The sequence below is a fragment of the Parasteatoda tepidariorum genome, chromosome 5, assembly GCF_982258835.1.
Source record: "Parasteatoda tepidariorum strain Cologne lab strain chromosome 5, Ptep-v5.0, whole genome shotgun sequence".
NCBI classification, from domain to species: Eukaryota; Metazoa; Arthropoda; class Arachnida; order Araneae; family Theridiidae; genus Parasteatoda; species Parasteatoda tepidariorum.
The window spans coordinates 94,004,994-94,022,295 of NC_141759.1; the positions used below are offsets into that span (position 1 = coordinate 94,004,994).

The 17,302-nt window shown below is 30.3% G+C and overlaps 1 long non-coding RNA gene across 1 annotated transcript; it reads left to right on the forward strand.

The window, feature by feature from the left end:
• The first annotated feature begins 641 nt into the window (after positions 1-641).
• Positions 642-15,999, forward strand: LOC107442329 (uncharacterized). Its single transcript, XR_015433847.1, has 4 exons — positions 642-751; positions 1,003-1,094; positions 3,869-3,967; positions 15,025-15,999. It is a non-coding gene; the product is annotated as an uncharacterized LOC107442329 (long non-coding RNA).
• The last annotated feature ends 1,303 nt before the right edge of the window (positions 16,000-17,302 follow it).

A 17,302-nucleotide genomic window follows, 5' to 3' on the forward strand; every position in this document is an offset into this window, starting at 1 on the left:
TTGTTCAGAATCGGTGCGAACAGCAGAATACAATGCCCCCCCCCCTCGAATGATGGAACACCTTTCAGAACGCATTTCACAGCAGGTAAGATTTTTTCATGTAAGATGTTTAAATTTTTTTCAATGCTACAAATTTACTAAGTGATTCTGAATTTTTCAGCATCTGTTGCAAGGTCATTTAGCACTAAAAACCGAATTAAGACAAAATATTGTATACAAATGACTGATAAACATTTGAGCAACCAAATGAGAAAAGCTGATGAAAAAGTAGATATAGAACGTTTTCCATATGATGATGCAGCAAAAATATTCAATGCTTTAAAAATTAGAAGATGTTAAAAATGTATTATAATTAAAGAAATATTTTTTTTCCAAGTCTATTCGCATTTTTTTAATTTTTGGAAATCTCACTTAACTTTTTGAGATCTCACTCTGTTTTTGAGAAAGGGTGAGAAATTCTCTCTAATTTTTTTTTCTGTAATGAAAACACTGCAATATATCTCACACAAAAGCTCAGTGATAGTGTGTTTCCTCTTAATATATTGTGTATAATATCTACAGGGATTTTTTTTTTTCCTGATTAGAGTGGCGACCCTGATTTTTGAAGTTGACGTTCCTAATACTTTAATTTAGTAACATGTATATTTGCTATTTTTAAAAGTATCTTGTAGAAAGATATTAGTATTAGAGAGGTATGTCGCAGAAAGCTTGAAAAAATTCTGCCAGAGAGAAGACCTCTTAGTCCTAAATTGTAAGTCACCTCGTAATATCTATTTTATTTTTGTACCATGAGATAAGTAGAGTACGATTTGACAGAGTCCATCTTAAGTTTGATCTGAATCAGTTGGTTTAACAATATGCAAACAATAAAAGCTTTTTCCTTGTTGATCATAATTGAATTAGCACCAAAGTTTTTCAATTAAAAACATTTTTTTAGTGTTTTTTAATTTTCTTAATTTGTTACTCCAACATAATTTTATAACAAACTTTTCTTTATTACAGACATCATGATTCCTCCATCTCAACTATTGGCTATGTTTAATGATTCAAAATGTGTAATTCTATTTTTCTGGGCTCTTTCTTTCCAGGATAAAGTGAGTTGTGCATTTTTTTAATACATGTAACTAAATATTATTTCCAAAATTGTAATGTAAAAATAGAATATCTACTAATTGAAGAATATGGGCCTCAAAATGTGACAAATCTTTAAAAAATTGCTTTTGAAGGATTTAATCCTGATCGATTTTCAGCCATTTGAAGATTAAAACTTTTCTGTCTGTATTTTTTCGTTAGGTGTCTAGAACACTGCAATTTTTTTTCTTTAAATCTTCAATCATGGAACTGTCTATCCTAGTTTGTGAGTTTCTATACATTCTTTGAGTTTGAAGTTTAATTTTATTTATACTTCAGGGCGGCCAAAGAAAGGTCAAGGGGGAAGAACAGTTTATGTCTATGAATGCTGATTTTGAGAAGAAGAAAAAAATTGCACACGGGCAAACACTGTTTTTCTTCAGCACAACCCATTTTCACTGTAATAACTCTCAAGAAGAACCAATTTTCCTAATTATTGATTTGTTAAAATTTAGTAAACTCCTAAATGAATTAGATGATGATGCAATCATCTTTTATGCAAAAAATGGACTTAAACCATTCCTCCACCTTGATTTTCAAATAGTTTAAAAGTGGTAGGTTGAGTAAAAAGTTTTCCGCCAAAAAAAATAAATCCTGTAAAATGATAAATAGATAGAAAATCAGCAAAGTTAACGAGGATAGTAATCTCCATTCAAATCAACATTAGTCTGCCAACGTTTTGGCAACTTTTCAATCCCTTCTTCGAAGAACTGCGAGTCCAGAAAGCGATCAACCTCATTTATGACCTCGTCATTTGAACGGAAAATTGTGCCATCAAGATGCAGCTGCAAATGTGAAAACAGATAGTAATCTGAAGGTGCCATGTCTGGACTGTATGATGGATGTTGCATAAAATCCCACTCCAGTGTGTAGAGGGTCCAGCCGGTCATTGCACTGACATGTGGCCGGGCGTTATCTTGATGAAAGAGAACCACCTTCCTTCTGAACTCGTTTTTCGTAAATGGCATCGCTAACTTTGATTAGCATATTGCTGTATATTGTATTTGTACTGTTGATAGCCTGCCCGCTTTTCAGGTACTCCTTGTAGATAATTCCACGACAATCCCACCAGATACAGAGAAGGACCTTCTTGTTAGTTAGCGTTCGTCTTGCATATGAACTTGCTGATTCCCCGGGTGCTGACCACCCTCCTTTACGTCTAGTATTGTTGTAGTATACCCATTTTTCATCACAGGTCACAATTCTGTCCAGAATGTTCTCTTTCCTTTGATCTCTGAGCAGAACCAAACAGGCCGCTTTTCTTTTGCTCTTGTCTTCAGCAGTCAATTCGTGAGGCTCCCAGCGGTTAAACTTAAATGTTAAATTTATGCGTTCAAGGGCATTTACTATTGTTTTTTGGCAAACGTCAAGCACTAACGCAATGGTTCATGTTGAAACATTTCTGTCTTGATCAATAATTTGCTTTAATTGGTCACAATCAATCTCAATAGGGCGGCCAGAACGTGGTTCATCTTCAATGTTGAAATTTCCACTATTAAACTTTCGAAACCAAACTTTTACTGTATCATAAGAAATAGTATTGAAACCTAAACTTTCACACATTTTCTTGTGGCATTCAGTTACACTGAGTTTATTTCGGAACTCATAGTACATAATCGTTCTGATCTGCTTACGTGATAGCTCCATTTCAAACACTTCTCTGGTGCACAAGATGATAAAGTTTTGACAAACAAATTACACAGTTGTGTAGTTCCAACTTTCAGCTTTAAAATGCAAAAGCCCATTTCGGAAAAGGTTAACTACCACGGGAATGACTGCTGCTGGCACGGAGGTATCTCCCCTTGGCGGAAAACTTTTTACTGAACCCGATAGTTTAAAAGTGGTATATAGTGTGTAATCACAATTCAAAATATTTAAAAAAAATGTTCTAATGGCACAAATGTCTTTCTTTTCTATTAAATGGTAAGTAGTCCCCTCAAAATTTCTTTTTTAAAAAAATGGCCATTTTTAGTTTCAAGTGTAAAAAAATTTTTTAAAAGCATTTTTTATCTGATTATAGAAAAAAATGTAGTCCAAGAATTTTTATTAATTTTTCTTTTTATTATCTGTGAGGGCTAGATTTGAGTTTATCTCTAGAAATATCTACATAATAGTTTTGTAAGATTTTAAATATTTTCATTACAGCGTTCGCCTTTTAATGAGGTGATCAGGTTCGAAACCCGACGATGGCTGATCTATACGAATCCACATCCGACTTGCACTGATCACAGTGCCGACATGTCATATCCTCAGTGGTAGATGGATCATGGGTTAGAGTCCCCTTGCTATCATCTAACCGTGGGAGGTTCTTGTGGTCCTCCACAAACACAAATTTCTCCCAATACTTGATCCAGGAATTCCCTTGTCTTCTGGATTAGGTTCAAAATTACAAGACTCCGAAGATGTACATTAGTAGTCGTAAACCCAAAAATTGGGTTGACTATTTGACGACGGTTGTAAAAATAAAATATTTCACTCGTGTCAAAAGCTAAATTTTTACCCAAAAAGATTATTTTTTCCCCTCTTAAATGGCCATTTTCATACCTTTACCTAGTAAGACGCAAATGTGATTGTTTTTATTTACTTTTGTCATTAATTTGTTTGGGATTGAAAATTTTTAAAACTTCATATTAGTAAACAATTTAAAATTTTTCTACCCACTTTTAATAGGTTCTGAATTTTATAAATAGACTTTGCATATCTATATTTCAATTTCAATGCCACTTTTATATTTTAGATGATTCTGGAACAAGTTTTGTGCAAAATGCTTGCTATTAATTGTAGCTCTTTGTTTGTGAGTAATCTAATGATAAGTGACTTTCTGCAAAACTTAAATGTAAGTAGATTACTTTGAATAGTTTTTTTTATAAGCATTGTACACTATAAATTTAAACATGTTTACTCTTAAAATGTATCTATTTATCGCTAAATTTGTTTCATTGGTCTGTTATTTGTTGTTATATTAAAAGAAAGGAAGAAACAAAAACCTTTATTATATATATGTTGAGCAAATTTAATATTTATGTTTCATTAAAGAATTTTCTAAATAAGGCATTAAATGTTATTCGAATATTAACTATTTGACATAGGGTATTGGCATATTAAAGCCCACATTAATTGGCCTATGCGGTGAAATTTAGGATTTCTTTTCGAGAACAGCACCACTTTTTAAAAATTTTTTTACTAATTTAATGTCTTTTTGTTTCATTGTTCAGGATTTTCAAATAGGGGTCAGCACTTGATTTATTTATAATATTTTCTTACTGATTTGGCAATTTATATTTTATTTTGATTTGGTTATTCTAACTGTTACTGTAACTATTTTTATTTATTAGTGAGCGTTTCAATTTTATGTCTTACTATGTGTACTTTTAAGTACTGTTTGCTGGTTCATTATTTTTCTCTGCTTTTTAATTCTTGTAATGATTTTTCTCTTATTTATCCATTATGGGGCATCAGGGGTACTGTCAGTTTTGGTTTTTCCACTGACAACAGAAAGGCTCCTGTGTGTTGGTAGGCTGTGTGTCCCCTGAAGAAATACTGTCTTGCCAAGACATATATCTTTTATTTTATTGCTTTCTATTACTTTTTGCTGCTTTAATTGTTTGTTTGAATACATAAATTAATGTTATTTGAATATTAACTAGGTGCCTTTGGGTATTGGCATGGATTAGAAACTAAATTCACCTAATCAAAAACATATCCATTTTTATTGAATGAATAACTGTTTTTGAAAAAATCTAAATTCATTAGGTTGGTGGAAAAAGGCAACAGAAAGAACGATATTGATGCAGATTTTGGTATTCTCTCCAAGCATTTTTTCAATAATTTTTAAAGACAGTATGTATCTATGCAAACTATAATATGATATCATGCCAGTCTGCATCAAAATAACATTTATTTAAGTTTTCTATTTGTTGCATTTTCTGTTATGAAAAGCATTTTTTACTTACGATGATGCTTAACATAACTAAAGTTTCACTGTACATTAATAATTTGGTATTTTTATAAAAGGTATTAAATTTTATATTTTTGTTCAAAAAAAAAGAAAGAAAAAAACACCCTATTATACCATCATGCAACTATTTCTTTTCTGCAAGAAATTCTGCTTTTCTCGTCTCTTTTCTATTACGAGACTTAATTATCAATTCTAAAATTGCCATTAGAAAATGTACAGTGTGAAATAATAGCGAAAAATACCCTGATTAAATTTTTGTGTACATCTGTGTTACTTTACATGTACATTAATGTGTAGTTTTTTAATGTTTATGTATCATTGCTGCAAAAAATACTTATAAAATGAATTACTATGAGCAAATTTAAAGTTAAGTTTCTAAAATTGCTTAACATAAAACAGACCGTTAATTACTTAATATTTGGATAGTTTTTAAAAATAGTTAGCGCTGACTTTAAAAGTAGATTAAAAAGAATTTTGTTTGAACAACTTATTAAACAATATATGCTTATAGCAATGAAAAGCATAATTGCCAATAGAGGTGCTATTCTAAATTTTATGTATAATTTTCAAGATTATTTTTAGAATTTTTCCTCTGTTTTGAATGTGAAAAAATTTTTAGTAGGTTAAAAAGAATTTTGTTTAAACAACTTGTTAAATAATATATGATTACAGCAATGAAAAGCATAATTGCCAATAGAGGTGCTATTCTAAATTTTATGTATAATTTTCAAGATTATTTTTAGAATTTTTTCTCTGTTATGAATGTGAAAAAATTTTTAGTAGGTTAAAAAGAATTTTGTTTAAACAACTTGTTAAATAATATATGATTACAGCAATGAAAAGCATAATTGCCAATAGAGGTGCTATTCTAAATTTTATGTATAATTTTCACGATTATTTTTAGAATTTTTTCTCTGTTATGAATGTGAAAAAAATTTTACTGTGAAAATATTTTTTATTTTGATTCTACTTAATTCAAAGTACAATGTTTTCATAAAGGATCATTTAAAATGTTATCAAGGTATATTGTTTTATTTAATGCTGCATTGTAAACATATATGTGTTTTAAACTTCAATGATTTAATAAAACAGCAAAGTATTTTATTCTATATTTATTATTAATTCATTAATACTATAAAACATGCCTTTACTTTAATATTTTATAAACATATGTATACAGCCAATTTGATGTTGTCAGTCCTAGTCATCAATTCCTTGTTTTAAAAAAAAATTTTACATTTATGTATTACCTAAAATTTATTGTGCTCTACTTAAAATGTGTATTAATTCCATTGAAAAAGAACAGATAAGTATTCACTACATAAATAAATGAAATTAATGATATTTTGTATATTGCTTTACCAAAACATTAAATAATGCTGAAAAATTGGCATTTTTATGTATACTGACTAGCTAACAGGAGTACACCTTATTTAATTTATTACTAATATATTATATAACAATTAGATTTTAAATTTTTATTTGCATTTATATTTATTATTTAAATGGAGTTGTAATATACATAAGTAGAAACATAATATAAAATATATAAGTATAAACATAATCAAAATCTTTCGTCATTCTATTTTAATTTATTGGTATATTTATTGAACAAAAATGAGATTTTTTTTAAAATTGTTTATTGAAAATATTGATTAATAACTATATGAAATTGTTTAATGCATTAATTAAGTTTATTTTTGTCAAAATGTTATTTTACCTTTTGTTTCAAATAAATCAAAAGGATCCCAGTTTAACCTGGTTTAAACAGAAGAAAGATCTATATTTCCCCCCCCCTTCCAAACCTGTTTTTTCAGGAACTGTTCGACAGATTTCGGCTCTTCATTGATTATAATTACTGAATTGGTAAAATGCAAAACTGAGTGATAATTCACAAATTATAATTTATTTCATATTTAGTTACATTTTGAAATTAGTGAAGCCCTTTAAGTAAATTTAATAAATTCTATTTTAAAAAATGTTAATCAAGTTGCAGTTTGATAAACAGAATATTGAATTTGCAGATTTTCTTTAGAAGAAAATTACTGGAGAGTTTAAAAAGCAACGACATTTTAAAACTTAAAGCAGACAGAATTATCATATAACTTTAAGTGAAAATACCGAATACATTTATAGAATAATTGTCTTTATTTAATTTATGTTTATTTAATGAAATAATTATTTTAAATTATAATTTTATTATAGTTTGATCCGTAATTTAAAAATCTTGTTTCTAAAGTTGTATGTGAGCTTGTGAAATTTAGCTTTTTTTTCTGAAACTGCTGTTATGGCAAGTCTGACTATGAAACTTTCTGTGAATATAAATTAATTATGTAGGAGATTTGTGGCTTCCTTTAAAAGTAGATTCAACATTATTATTTTTTTTTTTCCATTTCTATTTTGGAAAATCATTTGTCTTTAAAAAAAACTTCTTTTTTTTTTTAAGTATACAGAGTAATTAAAGATTATTTAATCACGAGTTTTTAAAAGATGAAAATGTCTAATAACTAGATATGTTTTATTGCTCGATATGTTGTGTGTAACAGCAGCATTTGAAATTTCAACATTTTTCCAGATGTCATTTAATTTATTTTCATGTTTTTTAACTTATTCTTTCATTCTTAAAATTATTTCAGGCATTTATATTCTTTATATGTTTTGTTGGTTTATGTTTTTCATGAGTATTTTATGGCTTTGTGAAATTTTATCATGTAATACCATAAGTTCTTTCCGGACATGACATAATCTGTATGATATTTATAAGAAATGTAATTTAACTATCTTATTTCTTAAATGAGATATTGCAAGTAAAATTTGGTTGATTCTTGTTTAGCTTCTTTTACTTTTTTATTGATTGTATGTTCATCTTAAGTGATTCCCTGCTTGAAACTAAAGTTTTTACTATTATAATCTGCTGATCTGCACTCTTTAGTCGAACCACCATTACTGTGATCCTTCCATTACGATGACAGAGTTTAGTAATTATGTCACATTTGCTGTTGAGGATTTATGATAACAGATGGCGCTGAGCACAAACAATTTTCTTATTATTTTTTCTTCACTTCTTAAGTTTCAGTTTGGATTTAACCACTGAACCACAATGAAATAAAATCCTTTTAAATATTACAATTTGTGTAATTATTGTCGAATTATGGTGGAATTCGAATCATGGTGCTACGCCGGCCGAAAATAGGCCACCTGCATGAAATGTAAGTTTACATTTGTTTTGTTTGGTCTCCCTTAAGTCGGTAATTTATTTTTGATATTTTATTGTATTAATTGTATTGTATTTATTATAGTAACGTGCGAGCTGTTTATAATGGATGATTTTGAAAAATTAAAGTCCAAAAGAGCTGTAATCAGACAGCTGATTACAAAATTAATAAATAAAATTGATAAATTGTTATTAGAAATACTTCCTGATGAGACCTTGTATGATTCACTAAATCAGTTAATTGAAAAAAACGGAACTTTAAAGGCTCTTGATTTGAAAATTGAGAATTATTTTGATAAGAGCGAGGAATTAGAGAGTGAAATCATACAAAGTCAAGAGTATCAAGATCGAGTAGTGGCTTATAAAGGCAAAATTGAAAGATATTTACTGAAATGCCAGACTACAAGACAGGAAGTAACGATTAATAGTGGTAACAATAATTTACAAGAAAATATAACTTATGGAAATATCTCGCACGTTGCTAACGTTAAATTACCTAAATTGGAGATAAACAAATTTTTTGGTGATGCTTGTGAGTGGCACAGTTTTTGGAATAGCTATAACATAGCTATACATAGTAATGAGAGTCTTAAAAAAATTGATAAATTTAATTATCTTAAGATGTATTTAGGGGGAGTTGCTTTGAGTGCAATTTCTGGATTCTCATTAACTGAAAGTAATTATGATTCTTCTATTAAATTGCTTACCGAAAGATTTGGTAGGCAAGATTTAATTATTAGTAGTCATATGAATAAACTTTTATCAATTAATTCTGTAAGAAATTCATATGATATTAAAGCTCTACGTAAGTTCTATGACGAATGTGAAATCCACATTCGCAGTTTGCAATCAATGAATGTAACAAAAGGTAGTTATGGTAATTTACTCTGTCCTGTTATTTTACAAAAGCTACCAGAGGATTTAAATTTAGATTATAATAAAAATAGAAAATCAAGTGTAGATTTTGACATTGATGAATTAATTTCATTTATTAGAAAAGAGGTAGAATGTAGAGAAGCCTCACATGTGTTGTCTAACAGTTCTAAAAAACTAAGTGTTCATTTCGAAACACAGCAACGGTCGGAGAGCCATAGTAAACATAATTATAATCGGAAGTTCTCATCTTCCTCAGCATTAGTTTCGGCATCTAACAACATATTTTGTTTGTTTTGTAATTCCAAAAATCACGAATCGAAAGATTGTTCTCTGACCATCGAAGAAAAAAAACAAACGCTAAAAGATCAATTTTGCTGTTTCCGGTGCTTAAAGAAATATCACACATCCAAAAAATGTTGGAATAAATGTATTTGCACATTATGTAAGAAACCGCATAGCGAATTAATTTGTGATAAATCAGCAATAAATAATGAGTCGAAAGAGAAAAACGATTCTTTGGCATCTGTTACCACTTCATGTGTTTCGAAACGAAAACAAAATGAAATGATATATTTACAGACTTCTTTAGCGTATTTGATTAATGGTAATGTAAAGAAGTTGGTTAGAATTTTATTTGACTCTGGTAGCCATCGCAGTTTTTTGAAACGGGATATTTGTAATGAGTTGAACCTCAGGACCATTAAAACTGAACGGTTGCATGTTTTCGGTTTTGGAGAAAAAATTTCCAAGGGGTGTTCTTATGATTTAGTGAAAGTGAATCTTCAGAACAAAAACGATAAAAAATTAAATGTGTGCATTGAAGCATTTGTAGTAGAAAAAATAACGTGTGGGAAAATAGCCGCACCCCCTGAGAGAATTAAACAATTAACAAGGAAAAATAATATTTTTCTTTCGGATACCGGAGAAATTGCTGATATAGACATTTTGATCGGCGCCGATTTCCTACATGACGTAATCTTTGATACGTCTTTGAGGCTGGGAAAAGGGCTCGTTGCAACCGATAGTTTATTTGGTTTTGTGGTTCAAGGGAGATTCATGAATAATTGCCAATTAAGTAGGATTGTAAACAATACTATAATATCTGATGTTGATTATTCTTTGTTTTGGAACCTTGAAGGATTAGGAATAAATACTATGAACGAAGAAAATGTTGATAGTAAAAGTGAATTGTTAAAAGGTTTTAATTCTGATTTGCATTTTGAAAATAATAGGTATAGTGTGCGACTTCTCTGGAGACCAAATCCAAAACATTTGTTAAATGATAACTTTGAGCTGGCTTCAGAGAGGTTTGACAAATTAAAGAGGAGATTTAAAAATGATAAATCCTTGTTTGAAGAATATAAAAAAGTTATAAAAACTTACGAAAATGAAGGGATAATTGAGAAAGTTAATAACACTGATCCCCAAAATTATAAACAATGTTATTTACCTCATAGGGCGGTTATAAGAAACGATAAACTAACTAGCAAATTAAGAATTTTATTTGACGGTTCCGCGCATAAAGAAAATGAATTGTCTCTTAACGATTGTTTGTATATTGGGCCAAATTTATATCCAGATATATATGAACTTATGCTAGCGTTTCGGGAAAACAAGATTGCTTATATAGGGGACGTTCAACAAGCTTTCTTACAAATAGGGATTAATGTAGAAGATCGAGATGTCACAAGATTTCTTTGGTCAGATGACCCCGATAATGATTCGTCTACAGTAATTTATAGATTTTGCCGCATACTATTTGGTATCAACTGTAGCCCTTTTCTCTTAGCGGCTACTATTAAAGAGCATATTAAAAAGTTTGCAAAATCAAAGCCTCTTGCGTATGAATTACTAAATGAAAGGGTATATGTCGATGACGTCATAGGGGGAAGTGACAGTACAGATACAGCATTTCAAATAAGTTCTGATTGTGTTGAAATATTTCGGGATGCAGGCATGGTATTGAGAAAGTTTCAAACAAATGATAAAAAATTACGTGAATTATGGAAGAATGCAGGCATAGATGTTCAGAATGAAAAGGAATCGTTAGGTCAATCAGGCTTTCCATTTAAAGTTTTGGGAGTTAGTTGGGATCCTAAAAAAGACGTATTTTACTTTGAGTCCAAATATCTGTTAAAATTGATAGACACAGGGCAAATAACAAAACGATTTATTTTGAAAATCATTGGGCGTATTTTTGATCCAGTAGGATTTTTGGACCCTTTACAATGCTTCTAAAATCTCTAGTTCAAAGCATTTGGAAAAGCGGATTGGAGTGGGATCAAGAGCTACCCTTAGATATGGAAAATCAGTGGCGCGAAATATGTAAACAATTCGGTGAACTTAATGATTTGAAAATACCGCGTTATTATTTTTTCGAAGCAGGTAACAAAGAAATTATAAGTTCACAGTTACACATCTTCTCTGACGCCAGCTTAAAGGGTTATGGTACAGTAGCATATATCAGATCAGAAACTAGTGATGGGCATATTTCTACATGTTTTGTTTCAGCTAAAAGTAGAATTGCGCCCCTCAAAATGATTACATTACCACGACTTGAGCTACTAGGTGCCCTCCTCTCTGCTAGATTATTTCGAACTATTACTAGAGCCATAAAAATTACGTGTGACAGTTTCTTTTGGTGCGATTCCTCTATTGTGTGTTGTTGGGTAAAAACTCCTGCCATTCGTTTTAAACAAGTTGTGCGTAACCGATTGGAAGAAATTCAAGAAATTACTCAACCTAAGGACTGGTTCCACTGCCCCGGAATTGACAATCCTGCCGATCTTATTAGCAGAGGTGCTTCCATGAGTATATTGAAGAATTCCGACATTTGGTGGAAGGGGCCACCTTGGTTGTCGCTTCCGACCGAAATGTGGCCAGAATTGAAACTCTTCAAAGAAAATGATGAACAAATTGAGTATCGTAAAAATGAAGTCACCGTTATGAAATGTGTAGATGGTGAAGAACTTGAGTTGATAAATATCGCTAACTTTAGCAACCTCGAAAAAGTTGTTAGAATCATAGCGTGGGTAGTGCGATATTTGAACTGTTTAAAGAAAGTTAAGCCGAATATGGACACTTTGACTGCAGAAGAGCTCCGAAATTCTGAAGATATACTAGTAAAGCTTACTCAAGCAAAATTCTTTGAAAGTGAGATACGAGCTCTCCAATCTAGTTTGCCTATTCCAGCTTCTACTATTTTCAATTTAGCTCCTTATCTTGATGAAAAAGATATCCTGAGAATCACAGGAAGATTGGACGAAGGAGATTATTCTTTTGATGAGAAAAAGCCTATAATCATACCAAGACAGTCTAAATTTACAGAGTTGCTTGTTAAGCGAGAACACGAAAATGTATTTCATTCTGGAGTAGAAAGCACTCTAGTACAAATTCGGAGAAGATTTTGGGTGCCTAAAGGAAGACAATTAGTAAAAAAGGTTGTTTCGAAATGTTTGATTTGTCGCAGATACACAGCCAAACCTTCTACCCAAATGACTGGACAGCTTCCAAAAGATCGAATTAGTGAAACTCCTGCTTTTACTGTATGCGGAATCGATTTTGCCGGACCAATCTGCATCAAAGGTGAAAATGGAATAAAGAAATCATATATAGCCTTGTTCACATGCGCAGTCACGAGAGCAATACATCTTGAATTAGTCACAGACATGTCTACTTTGACTTTTCTGCTCGCATTCAGAAGATTTCTCTCTAGAAGAGGTGGTTGTCATACAATCTACTCCGACAACGCCAAGACTTTTAAATGTACCGATAAAGAGCTTCAGAGACTATTTGATATTTTAGAAAATTCAGAATTCAAAAACTTTCTGGCTGCTAAAAGAATATCCTGGAAATTCATCGTCCAACTTGCCCCTTGGTGGGGAGGATTTTATGAAAGATTGGTAAAAAGTGTCAAAGAGCCTCTAAAGAAAATACTTCGAAAAGCTCTCTTAAATTTTGAAGAGATGACCACTATATTGACTGAAATTGAAACCATCGTTAATCTTCGACCCTTGTCCTACGTCACTAACGAAATTGGTGAACCGGAAATTCTTACCCCATCACAGTTTTTGACCCCTGGTAAAGAAAAGGCAGAGTATCCAGCCCATTTCATAGAAACCATCCATAGAGAATCCACCAAAAAGATTCTTATAAAAAGAAAAGAATACCAAGCTACATTATTGGCTAATTTATGGAAGCGCTGGAAGGAGCGCTATTTGTTTAATTTGAAATCTGCACACAACTTCACTTCTCCTAACCAAACAAAATGTTTGAAAGTGGGAGATGTGGTTATGATGGAGGGCACCACAAAATCAAAACTATTATGGGACATAGGTATTATAACAAAAGTATTTCAAGGGCGTGATGGACGTGTAAGATCTTGCCTTATTCGCAAATCCAACGGCGAATATAAACGCCCAGTACAACTTATTTATCCTTTAGAACTCAATGACTGAAATGAACAATGATAAACTTTAATAGTTTATGTTTTTTTTTATTTTTATTTTCTTTCAAGTGAATATTTGCATCTCATTTCAAATTTATTTGCATTTAAATGTTATTTTTTTTAATATGTTTATGTTATTTTTTGTCTAATTTTTATGTTTAAAATTTTAGTGAACTCGGAGGAGTTCAAGTGGGGAGTGTTGAGGATTTATGATAACAGATGGCGCTGAGCGCAAACAATTTTCTTATTATTTTTTCTTCACTTCTTAAGTTTCAGTTTGGATTTAACCACTGAACCACAATGAAATAAAATCCTTTTAAATATTACAATTTGTGTAATTATTGTCGAATTATGGTGGAATTTGAATCATTTGCTATTCTTCCATAAATCCTGTTTTATTCAAACTTTCTTAAAGTTTAGTTTCATTTTCTCTTATTCACATGAAAATAGACAGACAAAATTCCCAGACAAAATACATCTTTTGACAATGAGTAACGTAAATTAGTAAATTTTCAAAGTAATTATTTCAACCACTTATTTCTTTTGATTTTGTTGTGCTTACTGAATGAGTGACATGCCACCCTAGATTTTTATTGATCCTAGGTAGTTGGAATCTATTGTTAAAAATGTCAAATATGGAATACTTCATTAATTTTCAAAATTGCACTGTCATATGTAAATCAACTTAAAACATTTATGGATTCATTACCTTAAAAAGATCCATTCCTAATTGTTTTGTTTTTTCATTCATAGATCATTCCTAAGTGATTTGTTTTTAAAATGAAGTATTCACATCTCATCTGCTGTATTTTGTATTTGTTTCAACTTTGCAGTTTTCTGAATCTTTGTTTATAGAAAATGGTTGCTTCAAATCAGCATATTATTTTTTATGAATTTTTCACTCATCTGTATGTTTTTAAATGGTGCTCTTATATGTCTATTAATAAAAAGTTGTATTGTTATAAATTATTTTGCTAGTTTGAAATTTTCAGTGACATTTTTTTTGTAAAAATCAGCAGCATTTTTTTTTATTTATTTAATTACACTTTTAATAGTATGTTTGTGCATATGCTATATTATATAGACTTTACATTATAAGTTTAATTTTGTTTGTTGGCAGGGATCAATGTATCAGACTCAACTGTGTTGTAATCATTTTGCGTTATAATTGAGAGCTATACGTGACTGATGTAATGAAGACTGATATATTTTTACTTTTTTATATAAAAAAGTGGATATAATAATGTATGAAAAAGTACATAAAAATAAATGTATATAGATATATATTTATAATCTTTTTTTATTATTGGGCGATACAAATTTTTCTTTCTTTTCCCTCGTTAAAACCTGTTGTTTTTTTTATGAACTCATATTGAATTTTTTTCTCCCTCTTTTTAGATTAATACAGTGAGACAACATATTGAAAGGAAGAAACATGAACATTTTTTTAATGCGAGTGCAATGAAGTGATAACTGGACAAAAGAAAGAAGAGTGCTTAAGAGCATTTTTGAATGTTGATCAAACATATACAAGTGTTCACAAAGCTTGCCATTTTATCACCAGAGTCATCCTAGGTTTGTTTAAATGTGTTTCCGGAACCTGTTTCCTTTCAGTGTTTGTCAAAGTATAAATGCAATTACCTTCCACCAATAATGTGCTCACGTATGTTGCAGTCAATGTCATTGGGTTGATAATGTTCTAAATAATGAAAAACTGATCGTGAAACACCTGATACTATGCTATCAGGTATACCATGCTTATTTAAAAATCATATTGTATGAAAGACTTAGCAGCCATAACAGACCAACTTAATAATTTATAAAGTAAAGAAAATGAATGTAAAAGATGCAGCATATTCAGTCTTTAGACTGACCTACTGAACCAAATTGAAGAGGTAATTCTTTATATATCAAATAGATTAATCATTCAGGAAACTTAATTTGATTCCACATTTATAAAGATTCCCAGATATTTGTGCAACTAACAAACTTAAACCCTCTAGAGGCATGTATAAAAGAGACATAGTGGAATAAGATTTTCCCAAATTTGTGAAACAGCCCAGTGTTTAAATTAATATATCATTTCAAGTTTGGAGGAAGAAGTGTTCTTTGTTCGTAATGGTTTTAAACTTTCCTATGTAATATTTTTTTTAAATTATTTTTCTTTGCATTTTCTGCAGATATAGTTACATTAAAATTGTGTATTCTAAACTTTGTATGTTGTTTTTTAAAATTCATCTGCCATTATTGTTTATTAAAATTAGTATCAATTTATTCAATTAATATTTTTTTAAAACTTTATTGCTATAAGAATAAAGTTAAAAAACTGTAAACTGAATTAAAAGTGTAAATAAAATGGCCTTCATATGAAAATATGTAAGTGAGATTCTTTAACTGGAAATAAAACTCTACAACATTATATATATTCACTCAGTTGAACCCCGAGTGATCGTTTTTCATGGGACCACCAATCATTGCAAACTATGAATGTATGGAAACATAAATTATCAAACATTGACTGGAAAATGTATAAAAAGTAACGAAAAATGTATAAAAGTTTTTTAATTGAAACAATCATATCCTTTCTGAAAAAATATTTACAACGCAAAATAAAGTTAATTTAGCTAAACTATTTTTAAGATTCATAACAGATTGCTGTTTTATTTATGTAAGTTTGTGTGAATACAAGAAGTTTCTTATTGTTTTAAAAGTCGCATTCTGCAAAAGTTGGTGCTGGTTGTGGTTCCTTTTGCTTTCTTCATTGTTACTGTATCACTTATTCATACCTGCCAAGTCTCCTGTTTTTTATGAAGTCTCCTATGTTTAGTATTTTACGACTATCAAGTATGTTTACACGTATATTCTCAAATTTCTTTGTATTGAAGAAATTTTTAAAAAAAATTTTTGATGAAAACCTCTTATTGCAAAAATACTTCTCTTCTTTCTCAACAGATAGTGCTATTGCCAGTACTGCACTATGTTTAGTGTTAATAGTATAAGTACCCCTTGCGGTCAGGCTAACTGTAGGACGTCTTCGTGGTTTTCCTCACCATGTAACGCAAATACGGGTTAGTTCCATCCAAAAGTCCTCCACGAAGACTAATTTCTCCCAATGACTGATTGATCCAGGAGTTCCCTTGTCGTCTGGATTGGGTTCAAAATTACAAGGCTACGGAGTTGAAAATTAGTAGCTCAAAACTCAAAATTGAGTTTATTATTGAGTTAAATTATTAACTCAAGATTGAGTCGGCTGTTTAACAACGGTTATAAAAAAGTTTAAGTGGTTATAAATAATGATTTTAAAAAAATCTTCTGTAGATTAAGAGTTATGTATGTTTTTTTTTTTTTACTTCACTAAATGCTAGTGTTTTTTTTATTTTCAATCTTGAATTTCTCTTTTTGACTTGCATGATGTATCAAAACCTAACTTGTATCCTAAGAAATGTTTCTAGTAAAATCTCTGTTATTTTATTTCGCCAATGTTGGCAGTTGTGCTTATTATTTCAGTGTTGTCAACCATTTCTTAAAGCAATGACACCACAAATTTCTGCATTTTCATCATCTGATGCTTTGGTATCAATTGATGCCTGCCAAGTCTCCTGTTTTTAACAAAAACTCCTTTTTTTTACGAGTATCTCCTGTTTACCCATATTTTCTCAAAGTTCCCCGTATTTGT